Source organism: Engystomops pustulosus, chromosome 5, assembly GCF_040894005.1.
Source record: "Engystomops pustulosus chromosome 5, aEngPut4.maternal, whole genome shotgun sequence".
Lineage (NCBI taxonomy): Eukaryota > Metazoa > Chordata > Amphibia > Anura > Leptodactylidae > Engystomops > Engystomops pustulosus.
Window position 1 is genome coordinate 164114085 of NC_092415.1, and position 15384 is coordinate 164129468.

Consider the following 15384-nt stretch of genomic DNA (forward strand, 5'->3'; position numbering starts at 1 on the left):
CCTGAATCATCCCCTAATACACACAACTTCATGGAAGAAAAAAAATGTTCTTCCCTAATGAGTTCCCAATGACCTTCTTCCAGAAAGCAAATACATTTGAACAGCTTACAATGTTATACTATTATTTGTTAGTCTTGTTTCCCAAGTGGATTCTATCTTTTTTACTTTTTTAATTAATATTTTCTTATATCTATTTACAAAATAACTTGTATCTTATATAAAAAGCCAACTGGTCCTGCAAAAAATGACACCGTAAACAGCTATGTAAACCAAAGTATTGAGTAGTTGTGGGTGCCAGAATATGGTAATGCAAGGACTTTTTACAAAAAAAGGTATAAATAGCTCCCAACCGTCCCGTTTTTTTTACCTCTGTCCCGCGTCACGGGCAGCTGGGAGATTGTCACGGATATTTCCTCCAGGTCCAACACTGGCTGGGGTTGTCCTGGCGCTGTGTCCCGCCTAGTATATACTTTCGAAGCCTGAACCTGCTATACTGAATGGCTTCTGCAGACATCAGGCAGGGTATCCTGTTGAGAGATGTGTCAGGTTAGCGGAGAGCAGGGACCACGTCATCAGGTTCAGATCACCATCTGTCCATATATGGTGTCGGTAGGGCTTACCCAGACACAAGGTTCAATTAAATAAATTTTTGCCCAGGATTCAAACCCCAGACCCTCTGCCATAGAAACACAGCCTCTATTCAAAGAGATATATTTTAAGAGCTGTTACCTGTTACTGTTACACTGTGACACAGACTTAATGCACTGATATATAGAGAGGGATCTTCTCAGAGATTATTATTGTAATTATTGAGACAATTAATTTTATGATAAATTTTATTATTTTTATTATTATGGAGACGATTATTAATAATAGTAAACATAATAATAATCATCTCCATATTAATAATAATAAAAAATAATTATAATAATAATAATAATAATTGTCTCATTAATTACAATAATAATCTCTGAGAAGGTCCCTCTCTATATACCAGGGCATTAAGTCTGTGTCACAGTGTAACAGCAGCAGGTAACAGCTCTTAGTTACCAAAATTCATCTAACTTCTATCTGCTAAGCCTGTGGCCTAGTGGATAGAGCCTCTGTGTCTTTATGGCACATGGACTCTGCAGCTTCTAGGTTCTAATCCCAACCAGGTTAAAAAATAATGTATTATTGAGAAGATGATTTTTATTATTAGAATATGGTAAAAATTTGGGGCGCGGCCAGGGAGTGATTGGGGTTGTGGCTTAGGGGGATCGCCAAGGCTACGCGTGCTGCCATTTTGTCCCCCTTTCCCTTCCACAAATGTTGGGAGGTATGGGTATAATAACAAAACAAAAACTATGTAGGTTGAGTATTTCCATAATCATACTGACCCAGAGAATAAAATTGATATCTCATTTAGACTACAAAGTGAAAGCTGTAAAAATGAAGCCTGTAGGAAAATGGAATTGCAAATTTTTTTTCTCTACTGCATTCAGAATTTTTTTTTCAGCTTCTTAGTACATTGCATGGACTATATAATGGTGATACTGGGAGTATACATAGTCCTCATATGGATCTGTAAACAAAAACATGTTGGTGTTACTCTCTCCCTATTATTATTTAGTACAAACATTCAGTCTTTGTTTAAACGCAGCCAAACAGTTGCAGCAGCTATCACATGCCATAATTCATCACTGCTGAATAATTGAATGTATGGGATATATTTGATATTTTCATGACTGGAAGGTGAATAGTGTTAAGAATAAGCTAAAAATCTCTGGTTGGGTTAACTAAGCAAATATGTTCAGCTAATGTAAGGAATATGATATTGATGTATGTATGATTATTGTAATGTCTGGCGACAACAATACCATGTGTATAATTTTCTGAAAATGTTTAAAAAAAAGTTATTTGATAAAAAAATAAGCTAAAAAAACACTGACAGAAAAATTTTCTTCATGTACTTTTCCAATGTAAAAATAGTTACATATCTTTCTATATAACGAATGCTGTGGTTAACAGCCCTGAAAAGTGATCCATATTCTAGGCACAAACAGCTGATTGGTGTTGTCCCAGGTGTCTCCTCCACCTCCATCATAAGAATGGACCATCAATATAAAATACTACATGACGCTTTAGGCTTCTTGCACATGAATGTGTACAATGCCCAAGCCAGGAATCGTTTGGTTGGAAAAAGGAGGGGTGAGCGCCACTCACCCCTCCTCTCTCAATAGGGAGGTGCTGCCGGGCTGTATGGACGGTTAAAGATAGGGCATACTCTATAGTATGCCAAAGCATTGTACAGTGACACACTTGTATGCTCACCATTTCATGCCATGCACAGTGCACTTCTATGGCGGCCATATGTTGGCTGCCGATAGCTTAAGCCTGCCATATAAATTCGTGTGCAAGGGACCTTAATTAAATGAATAAACGAGGCTAATAATAATGCAACATACAAAGTACATGTAACTACATTCTACAAGTATTCTCTATGTCAACTGTAAAATGAAGCTAAAGATATATATTAAAGTAATGTATAACATTTCATAGGTAAAATGCACAAACAATGTTAAAGCTTACATAACATTTCAGGAAACTTTAAAGAAATCTAAAGTTCATTGTGTGTACATAGGGATAAAATTGCTTTGGGTAACTTTTGACATGTAATCTGTATTTTCCAGCAGGTGTATTGTAAGTCTGTGAGTTTCTTTTAACTCAAAGTTTCTGGGAGGAGACTGTTCTTCCTCCTCCTTCCATAGAGTTTACTTCTAGAAAGTTTCCATAGTTTCGTTTCTAGCAAGCAGGAATTCAACCCATAGTAAAATGCAGATTAGGTTGGGCTCACATTTTGTTTCCATCACTCAGCAGTAGGGGGGGTCCGGTGATGTCTATGTCAGGACAGTGACATCACTGGTAAAACACCCCTTTCATCATCAGCAGCCAATCACCAACAGTTGCCGTTGTTTTGTCCTCACTCTGAATTCAGGGGGGATGGGGAGTCACCAAGTGACATATTCCACTGTATGAGCAAACAGTAGGATATGTATGTGAGGACACGTCATGAATCCGTCCGGCATGTCTTTACAACATATGGACAACCAAATGTCAACCCAGCCTTAAAAACTAAAGGGGAAGATGTGGTAAGAAGCTCTTCCTGATAAGAGATATTACAAAGTTTATTGTGTTAAGTTGTACTATTTATAAAGAGAGAATTATCAGTTAATAGGGGAATGTGGGATCTTACATACAGTTACACAATACATCTTTACTTTTAGAGCAGATTTATCAGTTTATGTTTATGAGGATTGTTGTTTCCAGGGGCAGTAGGCAGAATTACATAAATAAATTTAAAAAAATTGAAATAACATGAAAAAAGTGCAGGAACTGTAAAGCAAAGTATTTGCCGGTGCCCCGATGAATGCTCCTCATGTCTGCATCCCTTGGAACTAAAATATGGACTCTTACTGGTCAGTAGGGGTTTTTATACATTTTTTGTATTGAATGAAGAGAAGATGTAAGTTTTAAAGATTGTGTCAGTGGTACTGAAGTTAAAGGTACCTGAAGAGTGTGCACATGGGAAATACCAAGTAATGAAGCACAGAGGGAATATTTCCTATTTAGAAACCCTGGAGAGCTCATGCAAATGTTGCTCAGGAGTCATTGGGGGGCATTTATCATTAATGTCTTTTTATTTCTGTTTGTCTTTGTCTCACTGATTCCTGACTTCTAATGGCTGGTTGGTGTTGTTTATGAAATAAAATATTGATAGATTTGAAAATATCTTTATTGAACAAATTATATAAAAAAGAAATTTTTTTCACACATTTTAACTAGACTGTAAAATTCGGCAGGAAACAAGACCAACTAAAAGTTGTCTTTTTCTACATTTACTATCAGCAGCTAAGACTCGTTACTCGTTTTATCACGTTACTAAAAATGAATAGCACAACCTTCAGCTCTCCAAACCTGAATTTCATGATATTTATGAAATTTCAAGAATTTCTTAGATATGAGGAAAATGGAGTATTTGTCAGCTTCGCTACATTTTCTTGAGATTTGGACCCCTTGTTATACGATCTCAATAAATAAAATTAGAGATTTTCGGCAAATCGATTCTAATGATTCTAAATTCATTTAGAATTTCAGGAAAACTTCGATTCGTCACGAATCCGAAGTTTACAGTGATTCGTGAGAAAGAATTTCCAATTTAAAAAAAATTGTTTTTTTACCCCCTTTATTAGCAAAAGGGCCGCAAGCACAACGTGTTACTTGGGGCAGAGAACTCTGGGAAGAAGAAAGGAATACGGTGGTTCCTCACTGTATGGGGTTTGTGTCCCTCAGTGTATGGCGGTAGTGTCCCTCACTGTATGGCGGAAGTGTTCCTCACTTTTTTTATATTTTGTGTACGGAGCTGTGGGTGGTGTCATTTTTTGCGACTTTTGATGACGTTTTCATTGCTATCATTTTTAAGACTGTAGTACCTTTTGATCACTTTTTATAGAATTTTTTATATTTTTCAAAAAGCGCCATTTTCGACTTTGGGCGCTATTTTCCGTTAGATCAGACATTTTAGGATGAGGCAATTGCTAATGTGTTTATGCTTTTTACTGTTTATTTATTTTTTGATCAGTTCTAGGGAAAAGGGGGTGATTTGAATTTTAGGTTTTTTAATTGGATTCACATGAGCTGATCTCACATCGGCGTCTTCTATTGTGTAGCAGAATTTGAACCCGGGACAATATCCCGGCTTAACTGCTCATGCGCCGTAAATCATTGATCTCCATAGATCTCCTGAAGTCTGGTGCATGATGTCAGTCACATGGAAGGAGGTGTTCAGAGGAAGGTAGATCATGACTCAATGTTAAACTCTCCGTCTCCCTGACATTACACATCTAACAACAAAGTTAATTTTCTGGATGATGCCACTAAGCTGGGTCATGAAAGAAACATGATCTAGAATCTGTTGAGGACACACTGGTAGTGGTTTATTAGGCCAATTTACTGAGTCTGCAATGAACAGCTATAAGAGTTATCAAAGTTGTCTGCAATGAAATTTTATTATTTATCCTTGTTCCCTTAACAACCCAAAATTTTTATAATTCAATCTTCACAGAAACAAAAAACATTTTTGACTAGATTATACAAGTTACAATGATAAAATATACATGTTCCTTCTTACAAATTCAACGTAAGAAGAAACCTACAGAACCTCTCTTCTATGAAACCAGGAGACTGCCTATATTGTTTGGGGTGACCAGGGACGGCGCCAGCACTGGGCATACCTGGGTAAGTGTCTGGGGCCCAGAGCTGCTGGGGCGGGGGGGGCACATAAGGCTGTACATAAGAAATCTGTGGGAGTAAGGGGGCTGCATCTAATGAATCCATAGGGGGTGGGGCTTTATATAAAATAACTATGAGGGGGCTGGTATGATAAACTAGGGAATATTTTAGGAAACGGGAGACTGTTGTAGATTCAGTTCACTGCAAAGGGGCCTACTGAGGCTCTGCCGCACAGGGGTCTTCTGAAACCTGGAGCCGACCCTGGGGTAAGCGGTTGCCTTCACACTTATACATAAGTTACATGCACACAAATATAGGATAACACAGATGCTTTTCTGTGGACATACACAGATACAGCTGTGATTTCCCACTGCTCTACATGACAATTTTGGAGCAGGTCCTATTCCTGCCCTAGCTTACAATTCAGGCAGTTATTTCTACTGTTATAGTCGCATGAGCAGACCTCACACACTAGTGACACACGTAAACAAGGGGTAGCGGATCAGCTGTTTGTGGCCCCAGATTTTACACGTTTGTGTGAAGGTTGTCTATATACCACTTTAACCCCTTCCCGACATTTGACGTAATAGTGCGTTCCCGCAAAATGCAGTACTATTACGTCATGCTTCTGGCCCCGGTCCTGAACGGAGCCGGGGCCAGAAGCTGTGGGTGTCAGCTATATATTATAGCCGACACCTGCCTCTAACACCCGCGATCGGAGATTTCTCTGATCGCGGGTGTTAACCCCTAACACGCTGCGGTCGCGCTGACCGCGGCGTGTTAGGGGGAATTTAAAGTGAATCGGACCCCCCCGCAGCGCTTACCGGGGGGTCCGCTGTTCCGATCGCAGCCCCGGGACTGCCGGTGCCCGGGGCTGCGCAATCTCCTTCCTGTAGCCGGGTCCGTGCTGACAGGACCCGGCTGTAACACACTGTAATACATCTGTATTACACTGTGTAATGTGAAGAATAGCTTGAACAAGCAATCAGTGGATCGCTTCTTCAAGCTTACCTGTAAAAGTAAAAAAAAAAAGTTAAAAACATTGAATAAAAACATGTTTGAATAAAAAGAATTAATTAAATAAAGTTAAAGTCCCCTAAACACAAATATTCCCTATACACATGCAATAAAGTGAGAAAAACACAAAATCGCCAAAAACCCCCACATATTTGGTATTGTCGCGTCCGTAACAATCCGTACAATAACTCAGAAACATTATTGGACCCGCTCGGTGAACGCTGTAAAAACAAAACCCGAAAAACACGCCAAAAATGTACATTTTTCATAAAATCTCTTCGCAAAAATGTTCTAAAAAGTGATCATAAAAAAGTTATGTTCGCCAAAATGGTACCACTGAAAAGAACAACTCAACACATAAAAAATAAGCCCTAAACTAGCTCTGTCAACCAAAAACTATTATAGTTACGTCTCAGAAAAAATGGCGATGCAAGAACAAATGAGATTTCCTCTATATTAGTTTTTATCCAGTAAAATTGTAAAAATAAATGAAAAACAATATAAATGAGGTATCACTGTAATCGTAGTGATCTGTAGAATAAAGATAATATATTATTTTTAATGTACGGTGTACAACCCCCAAAAAATACAAAAAGAAAGGAAACCAAAATTGACAATTTTCTTTTCACCCATACATTCAAGAGTTAATAAAACCTCATCAATTAGCTAATGACCCACTAAAATGAAGTATTTGTAAAGTGCATCTCATGTCGCAGATAATAAGCCCTTATATGTCCAAATTGCCCAAAAAATAAAGATTGTATAGCCAATAAAAAGTGACAATGCATAATCTGCTCTGAATGGCGCAGCTTCTCTTTGATGCCCTGGCGTGTGCCCATACAGCAGTCACCACCACATATGGGGTATTGTTATATGCGGGAGGGATAGGGTATCAAATTTTGTGGAGCGTTTTGGTATTTTATCCACCGAAAATTTGTACATTTTTTGAAAAACACATTAATTTAGCCCAAAAAATTTCCCTTTCAAAATTGCATCCGATTTTATGTTAACCCCTGTAAGACAATTAAAGGGTTAACAAACTTCATAAAAGTTGTTTTATGTGCGTTTAGGGGTATAGTTTCTATAATGGGGTAATTTATGGGGTTTTACTTTTATTTAGGTCTCTCAAAGTGACTTGAAATCTAAGCAGGTCCCTCAATAGCAGGATTTTGCGTTTTTTATGAAAATGTGAAAAATTGCACCAACGTTCAAAGCCCCATAACATCCTACAAAAATAAGACTATGCATAAAAAACCATGTCCACATAAAGAAGACATTCGGTGAATGTTAGTTATTAAGTATTTTTGCGGTTATGATTATGTGTGGAAAAAGTAGAACATTTTGAAGTTCGAAAATCAAGAATTTTTCCAAATTTTCACCAAATATCTGATTTTCTCATAAATAAATGCAAAACATACCACCAGAATTTTTCAACTAACATGAAGAACAATGTGTCACAAGAAAACAATTTTAAAATCACTTGGATATGTTAAAGCGTTCCGAAGTTATAACCACTTATAGTGACACAGGGCAGATTTGAAAAAATGGGCCGTGTCAGGAAGGTGAAAAGAGGCTTCAGGGTTAAGATAATGATATTAACATCAATGTATGTTCAGGTAAACTAAATTATAACTTTTCAGGTATAATTTTCCAAGATTTACTAGATCCTGGGTGATATGGTTCTCTAATAATATTATTCCTACTTAGAGATTCACAGTAAAAGAGAAGTGACATCAAATAAAGTGCTTTCGTTCCTCAACCCTGGTAATGACTATTGTAATATGTTTCTGTCACCTATTACAGTTTGCATATATTTGCATATCCTGAAATGCAAGTTGCTAAAAGCAAAGTTAAACAGTAGTGTGACATGAGTTACCTCTTATCAGGGAAATCATATTGATATACTGAGCTCTGCCTGTGTAAACCAAAGGCTTGCCAGCTAGAAAGAACTTGATAGTTGTAGGACTAACAATTAATACAACTACAAAATCACAATAAAGATGCTGAAGAGAGGGAAGGTTTCTGTGATAATTCAGAAAATTGCAACTGGCTGCGTATGTCAAACTTTCCATATCAAAGCAATAAAATATGGGAGGTCTAGGTATAGGTTTTATTAACAGGTTTATTCAACCTAGATAAATAGGATATTGGTCAATGAATATAGTATATCTGCCCACATGAGTTATCTCATCATGGATAACCCCCTTAAGTGTGGTCAGCTGCCAGCATCCATGGTAGCCAATGTAAAGTACATACAAAGGGATTCAATGAATACAGCTGGGAACAGAGCTATCTGCTTCCAGTTCCATAATCTGTCAGAACCCTACCTATCTGATGTCCATGACCTATTGTAAAGATCATCAATATTTATTTTTTCACCTGGAATACCCCTTTAACTGCTACACTCTCTATGTAAATTGGCCATTACTTAATGAAGACATTGGGCCACATATATCATAGTTTGGTCTCTCTGAGGTGAATTTTAGAGACATTTGGAGGGTCTTTTTTGCATTTTATGTATGTATAATCCTGTTTTTTTACATGTTCAGTTTTTCCTATCCTGGCATGTGCAAATTTTGGCTTCTTTTTGAGACTTTTTGTTGCAAATGTCTCGAATCCACATGGACACAAGCCACGTGCGGGGGTTATATACAGGAGTGGACACAAGCCACGTGAGGGGGTTATATACAGTAGTGGACACAAGCCACGTGAGGGAGCTATATGCAGGAGTGGACACTACTGTAAATTTGGGATTTAAGGTGTTGCATTTTTAATGCATTTTGAAACCTATTACAAGAGCTGAGGAGAGTGGATTTTCCTAATTACATTACTCTTAACATTTGAATTTACAAAATGCATAGTAAACGCAATGTTGACACATGTGTTAATGAGGCGTTTATATTGCATTTTGTAAATGCAAATGTTAACAGTAATGAAATAAGGCAAATCCCCTCCCCTCAGCTGTTGTAATTAGTTTCAAAATGCATTAAAAATGCAAGTAAATGCAAAATCTTAAACAGTTAAAGCATGTGAAAAAATTCCAATTTACATATTAAAATCAGGTCCATGACAAAAAAAACTTCCTTTGCACCTGGACCATTTGCTGTTTTGCATCAAAAAAGGCACAAAAAAGTGAAATGTTGCACGGAACATCTGGAAAACAATGATATATAAGGCACACTGCACATAAGGTGCCGACAAGGCTTGAAAGAGAACAGATTTAAAAGTCGCAAAAATGGCTCAAAAATGGAAAAAGTCCCTAAAATTTGACAATTTGACTAGCTAAAACTATGATGCATGTGCCCCATTATATATATTCTGCATGTTGTCCATAGCACTGGAAGCAATGTTTTTCCATATACCGTATATACTCGTGTATAAGCCGAGATTTTCAGCACAAAAAATGTACTGAAAAACCTCACCTCGGCTTATACACGAGTCAACTAAAAAAACAAAAAAACGAGTAAAAAAAAAAAAAAATAATACTCACCCTCCGGTGTCCGGATCCTCGGCGGCAGCTCCCGATTCTCGGCAGCGGCTCCGCTCCTCTCTTCTTTCTTCACTGGCGGCTCCCGGGCTCTTTGCTTACTTCGCTAGCCGGCAGTCGGGCGCACACTAAGATGCGGCGCTGTCGCCGCTGATGACGTCATCGGCGGCGACACTGCCGCATCATAGTGTGCGCCCGCCCGCAGATCGCATGGATGCGACTGCCGGCTAGCGAAGTAAGCAGAGACCGAGAGCCGCCAGTGAAGAAAGAAGAGAGGAGCTGCCACCGAGGTTCGGAAGCCGCCGCCAGGACCGGGAGCCACCGCCGAGGACCAGTAGCCGTGCCGAGCATCAAAGGTGAGTATCGTCGGAGGGTGAGTATTAAGTTTGTTTTTTTTATTCACTTGGCATACTGGGGGCATACTTGGTATACTACTATTGGGGCAGGCTGTATACTACTATTGGGGCAGGCTGTATACTACTATTGGGGCAGGCTGTATACTACATGGGGCAGGCTGTATACTACATGGGGGCAGGCTGTATACTACTATTGGGGCAGGCTGTATACTACTATTGGGGCAGGCTGTATACTACACGGGGGCAGGCTGGCTGTATACTACATGGGGGCAGGCTGGCTGTATACTACAGGGGGCAGGCTGGCTGTATACTACACCCTCGGCTTATACTCGAGTCAATAGGTTTTTCCAGTTTTTGGTGGTAAAATTAGGGGTCTCGGCTTATACTCGGGTCGGCTTATACTCGAGTATATACGGTACTTATGATCAATAGGTTCCGTCCGATCCAAATTTTCACTACAATCCTAAATTCTTGTTTGTTTCATAATCATTAACTTACATAGTGGAACAGACTTTGTCAATAAGCCATCTCTTATCACTCAGCGCTCTCCTGATTAATTTTCAGTTTGGATACAGTAAACCATTAATTCAGCAGGGGGCCAAGTAAATTTAAGATGATGTTTTTGAGCAACAGATACATAAATGTCAACAAACTGCAATTAATCTTATTACTTAGTCACAGTTTAGAAGAGCATGAAGTTCTCCTATAATAAGGAAAATGAGGCATTTTTCTCCTGCGTATTTAGACCCTCTATTTGAGCAGGTGACACTGCCGTAACTGTAATGTTTCGATTGTGTTGTGACATATTTATTGTGATATATCTGTCCTTATTTGAACTACATAGACAAGATCTATCTCTCCAAAGAAGCCTCTAGTTTCATTTTGCTTTCAAGTGCAATCTGTAATCTGCAGGTGCATGACTGCCCACGTCTACAAAACCTACATGACATCCCCTGATCTGACAGGTATGCAGCTGTTACTGAGGACATCTCTGCCGTTTTCTCTGACGATGTACCCTCTTAGTAAGAATCACATTACATCACCGCAAGTATGAAATGTGATGGAAAACATGCAACATTAATTTATGAGATATTTATAGTATCTGTAAGATGAATAACTTTTTACTTGTTAAGAATTCGATACCACTGGGACGACACTTACATAAACACAGTGTTTGCTACTGTTAGATGTGGACAGCGGCACCTGTCACATTGTAATTTTGCTGCAAAGTAATGATATTAATTACATTATTAATTATCCAGCGTTCATTTCAGTAAATGTAACTATCGTACAATTATCTAGTGTAATTACTGTAAATGTAGCAAATGTGAGTTAGATGAAAGTGCACTTTGCACAGTATGAAAACTAATAAAACTTGTCAGGATGCTTGTTTTATTTTCATTTTTCTGGACTGAGTGTGAATATTGCAGCTCTCTGTTTTGTAGAATAGCTCAGAATCACTGTCACTGCTGTGAACCACTATAACCTTTTTCCTTGAAACACATGTTTGTTTTTTTAATCCCTAAAGAAATACTAAATAAAACTTCAAAATGTTAAAAGGAATTTAGGCAAGTTCTTTCATTTACCATAAACTACTATTGCTATATACCTTTTGTTTTGCTATATTAGTGTTTAAATGCATTTTCAATCCTACCCTATGTTGAGCCATCTTTAAACATTGAGACCAATAAAACAAATATAGAGTATGACAACAAAAACCAAATAGTGAAAGTAGAGAACACTGCAGTCTTGTAAAAGTTCTTGTTAGTACTGTACTAATATAACTGCTTTTATAATATTTCATGGCTGCTCCCCACCGGTCATTGCCCCCTTATGTTGACAATAATCTGTAAAGTGTCATGATGGTGGAAGTCATTCATTCAACTGCCATTAGCAGCTATTGTCATGTGATAATGCTGGAACAAAGGGAATTTGGAAAGGTAAGCATATAACAAACATATTCATTTCCCTGCTTATGCCTGAGGAGCCTCACTATCCAAACTCAGAATTAATATGTGTTTTTCATTTGTTGCTACTCTAGTGTTTCTTATTGTTCATATTGAAGAGATCCAGCCGAGTTATTGAATTTAACAGGCAGTGCTACATAGGAAACCAGGAATGGACACTAGGTGACACCTTTAGGTAGTTAAAGGGGTTGTCCACTTTCAGCAAATAATTGATATTATTTGTGTAATAAAAAGTTATACAAATTTCCAATATGCCTTCTGTATGAATTCCTCACCATTTTCTATATCTCCGCTTGCTTTGCTTCTATAGAAAGCTTCTCGATTTACTTCCAGTGGATATAATCTGTCCATGGTTATGTGATGGATATGCCGCTGCACGAGCCGTTATTATCACACAACTCCTATTACTCTTAGTGATAATTACGGCTCATGCGCCTGCATGTCCATCACATCAGCATGGACAGATCTCTTTCCACTGGAAGTAAATAGAGAAGCTTTATATATAATGACAGCAAGCAGAGATCTATAAAACTATAAGGAATTAATATAGAAAGTATATTGAAAATTTGTATAACTTTTTGTTGCACAAATAATATCAATTATTTACTGAACGTGACCAACTCCTTTAACCTATAACTCAATGAAAATATAAAGAAATAAACATTATCCAATATAGACATCTCATTGTAGACAGTTGTTTCATGCCCCTCTCCCTGTATGCCAGTCAGTCTTTCTGCCACCTCCCCAAGTATAATGATCTGTCGGCATGTACTGTGATTTAAAAAATACATTTACTACAGGTAGTCCCCGGGTTACTTACAAGATAGGTTCTGTCTGTTCTGACGTTTTTGAGAAATTCTCATTTTAATACATTTTCTATGAGACACTTGTTGCACCTATGGTGTGTCCTTAGCACATGGAGCACTGCTATTCCCACCTTGACCACCATCCTCATGTCAGATCAGTGTGAGCTTTGTCTTGTGAGAAGCATGGGACAACATTGGAAGAAGAGGGAAGTGATTTTGTTGGGGTGCACTAACTACATCATAATTATGTGGCTTGATCTGGTAATATCTAAGAAATGGCCAATGGACAAAAATAAAAAAAGTGTTAGAAATTCCTAAATCCATGTACAATATTCTGCTAGCAGATAATAATGCTTGGTGTATGTACAAGTAAGGGAACAAGCCTACTGTTCTGCATCCAAAAGTGATGCAAAATAGGACTAAATCACCAACCAGAGAACAAACCAAACTTTACGAAGGATTTGGAGCAGCACTGTGACAAAAATCTCGCAGGTGCAGGACTCCCAAAGGTCAGACTAAACCAGCAGCAATCCTTGAAAAATTAGCAATGAAGCAGCACTCCATTGTAGAAAAAGTCTATTTCTTTATTCCACCATTAGCAAGCGACATTTCATCTTCTCTATGAAGGCATTATCAAAATATCACTTTGATATTGCTTTCATAGAGAAGGCTAAGCGTCGCTTGCTTACGGTGGAATAAAGAAATACACTTTTTCTATAACGAAGTGCTGCTTCATTGCTAATTTTTTGACCAAACAGAGAACAAATATTTATAAATGAAAAACTTTTACTTTTGAGAGTTGTTAAAAGCTCAACTGGTACCCCTAGTTGCTTGTGTGTGTGTATGATATAAAAACTGGAATCATTTTCCCTATTGCGGGTAAGATCCAACCATTTATTTCTATATTGCTAATTGGAAGCTTAAATAAATTGGTCCACATATGCATTTGGGAACAATTTGTTCAGTTTGTGCAGATATTTGTTGCTTTTATAAATACTTAGTTAAATTAAGTTTTTAAAAATGATTAAGTAACAGTTAGGTTTTATCCCTTCTTCACTTGTTTGTACATATCCCTTTAAAAGAGCCCTCTCATATAGCCAATAAGTACCCTACTCTGTACTGATGAGTGGCAGGAACCTCAAAACTGGTAGGATGAAAGAGAAGAGAGTGATAATTTGCAATACTTGACACATACATATTATGATTGCTACAAATAGAAATATTTAAAGGGTTTTTTAAAGGTAGAAATTTATTATAATATATCCATAGATTAAGTCCTTGATATCAGATTCTTTACTTGTATCAAGCAACTTTTGTTTTCCCAATACACGACAAGAGATCACAAACATGGTATGTTTAGTACACATGAGCATTAATATACATCTTAGCATGACATACAAAAAACAAAAACCCCAATATACTTTCCTCACCCCCTTGGTCCGGTCTGGCATCCATTCATCGTCAGTAAGATCTCCTACCACTATTTCCTTTGCTACTGTTCTCTCACAGTAGCATACCTCAGCTGCAAAAACTTAAAAAAACATGGAACACAGAATCCCAAATTCATCCTTCATCTGCTGAAATGATCGGAGCACTGTCCCATCCTACAGATGACATTTTCAATTTTCTAATTTCATTGGGATGGTTACAATGAAGGTCAGAAGCATATATCGCTGTTAAACAGAGAGATGTGTCCTCCAGTTCAGCATCTACCACGCTGAGAGCTGGAGGAGAAAGGAACATCCACAGTGCACGTTCAGTGGAGGCAAGGGATGGGTGTCATACAGTGACATCCGTCCCCTATAGCCTCCACTTTATGTATACTTAATTTACACTGGGATCTTTTCTGGCATATATGCTGAAGGTCACTAACACGCCCGGCGTCGGCAAACTCTGCTACCGACTATGCCCTCCTTCATGTCCCTCCACACCTATCTGGAGTGAATGAGGAAACAATCGTTATTGACACGGTTCGCTAGCAATTGCAATAATTTCAGGACTTGTACGCCAGGAAGCTGGCATACAAATACTGTACTGAAAAATCTCCCCCATTATATCAGTCTTTGATAAGTCTGGCTAAGAGAGATTGAAACAATTTAGCAAATTTTTAAAAAGCTGCATATAATAATTCTGGGATACATTAGCTCAACAGGTTATCCATACCTATCTTAATTTAAGAAAAAAAAAATGTTGACCACAAATTTTTTTTTAAGTGAAGCGAATGATGGAAAAGGTAAATGGTTAAAAACATGAAATAACTAGTAAACAAATTTTCATGAGGCAAAAATAGAAAACTGTTATATTCACAAAAGTCATTAAAAGTACCCATTTACAAGAACTGTAACCTAGCAACAGTGGACTCCCACAGTACACCACCTTTATATATTGTTGTGAATAGAACTTACCATACACCTTACAGAGGACCTGTAACCATCTCCAGCTCTTTGTACTCTATAATAGATGTCACTGTATAACTAGAA

General features: G+C 37.9%; 1 protein-coding gene and 1 long non-coding RNA gene across 2 annotated transcripts in view; one reads left to right on the forward strand and one right to left on the reverse strand.

The window, feature by feature from the left end:
• Window positions 1-15384, forward strand: part of SATB1 (SATB homeobox 1) — a 130694-nt gene that overhangs the window by 39163 nt on the left and 76147 nt on the right. The window lies entirely within an intron of this gene.
• The window catches only part of LOC140133452 (uncharacterized), a 48178-nt gene that overhangs the window by 19823 nt on the left and 12971 nt on the right, over window positions 1-15384 (reverse strand). Inside the window, exon 2 of the long non-coding RNA XR_011855897.1 lies at window positions 368-527. This is a non-coding gene — a long non-coding RNA (uncharacterized lncRNA). The remainder of the gene's footprint in view (window positions 1-367; window positions 528-15384) is intronic.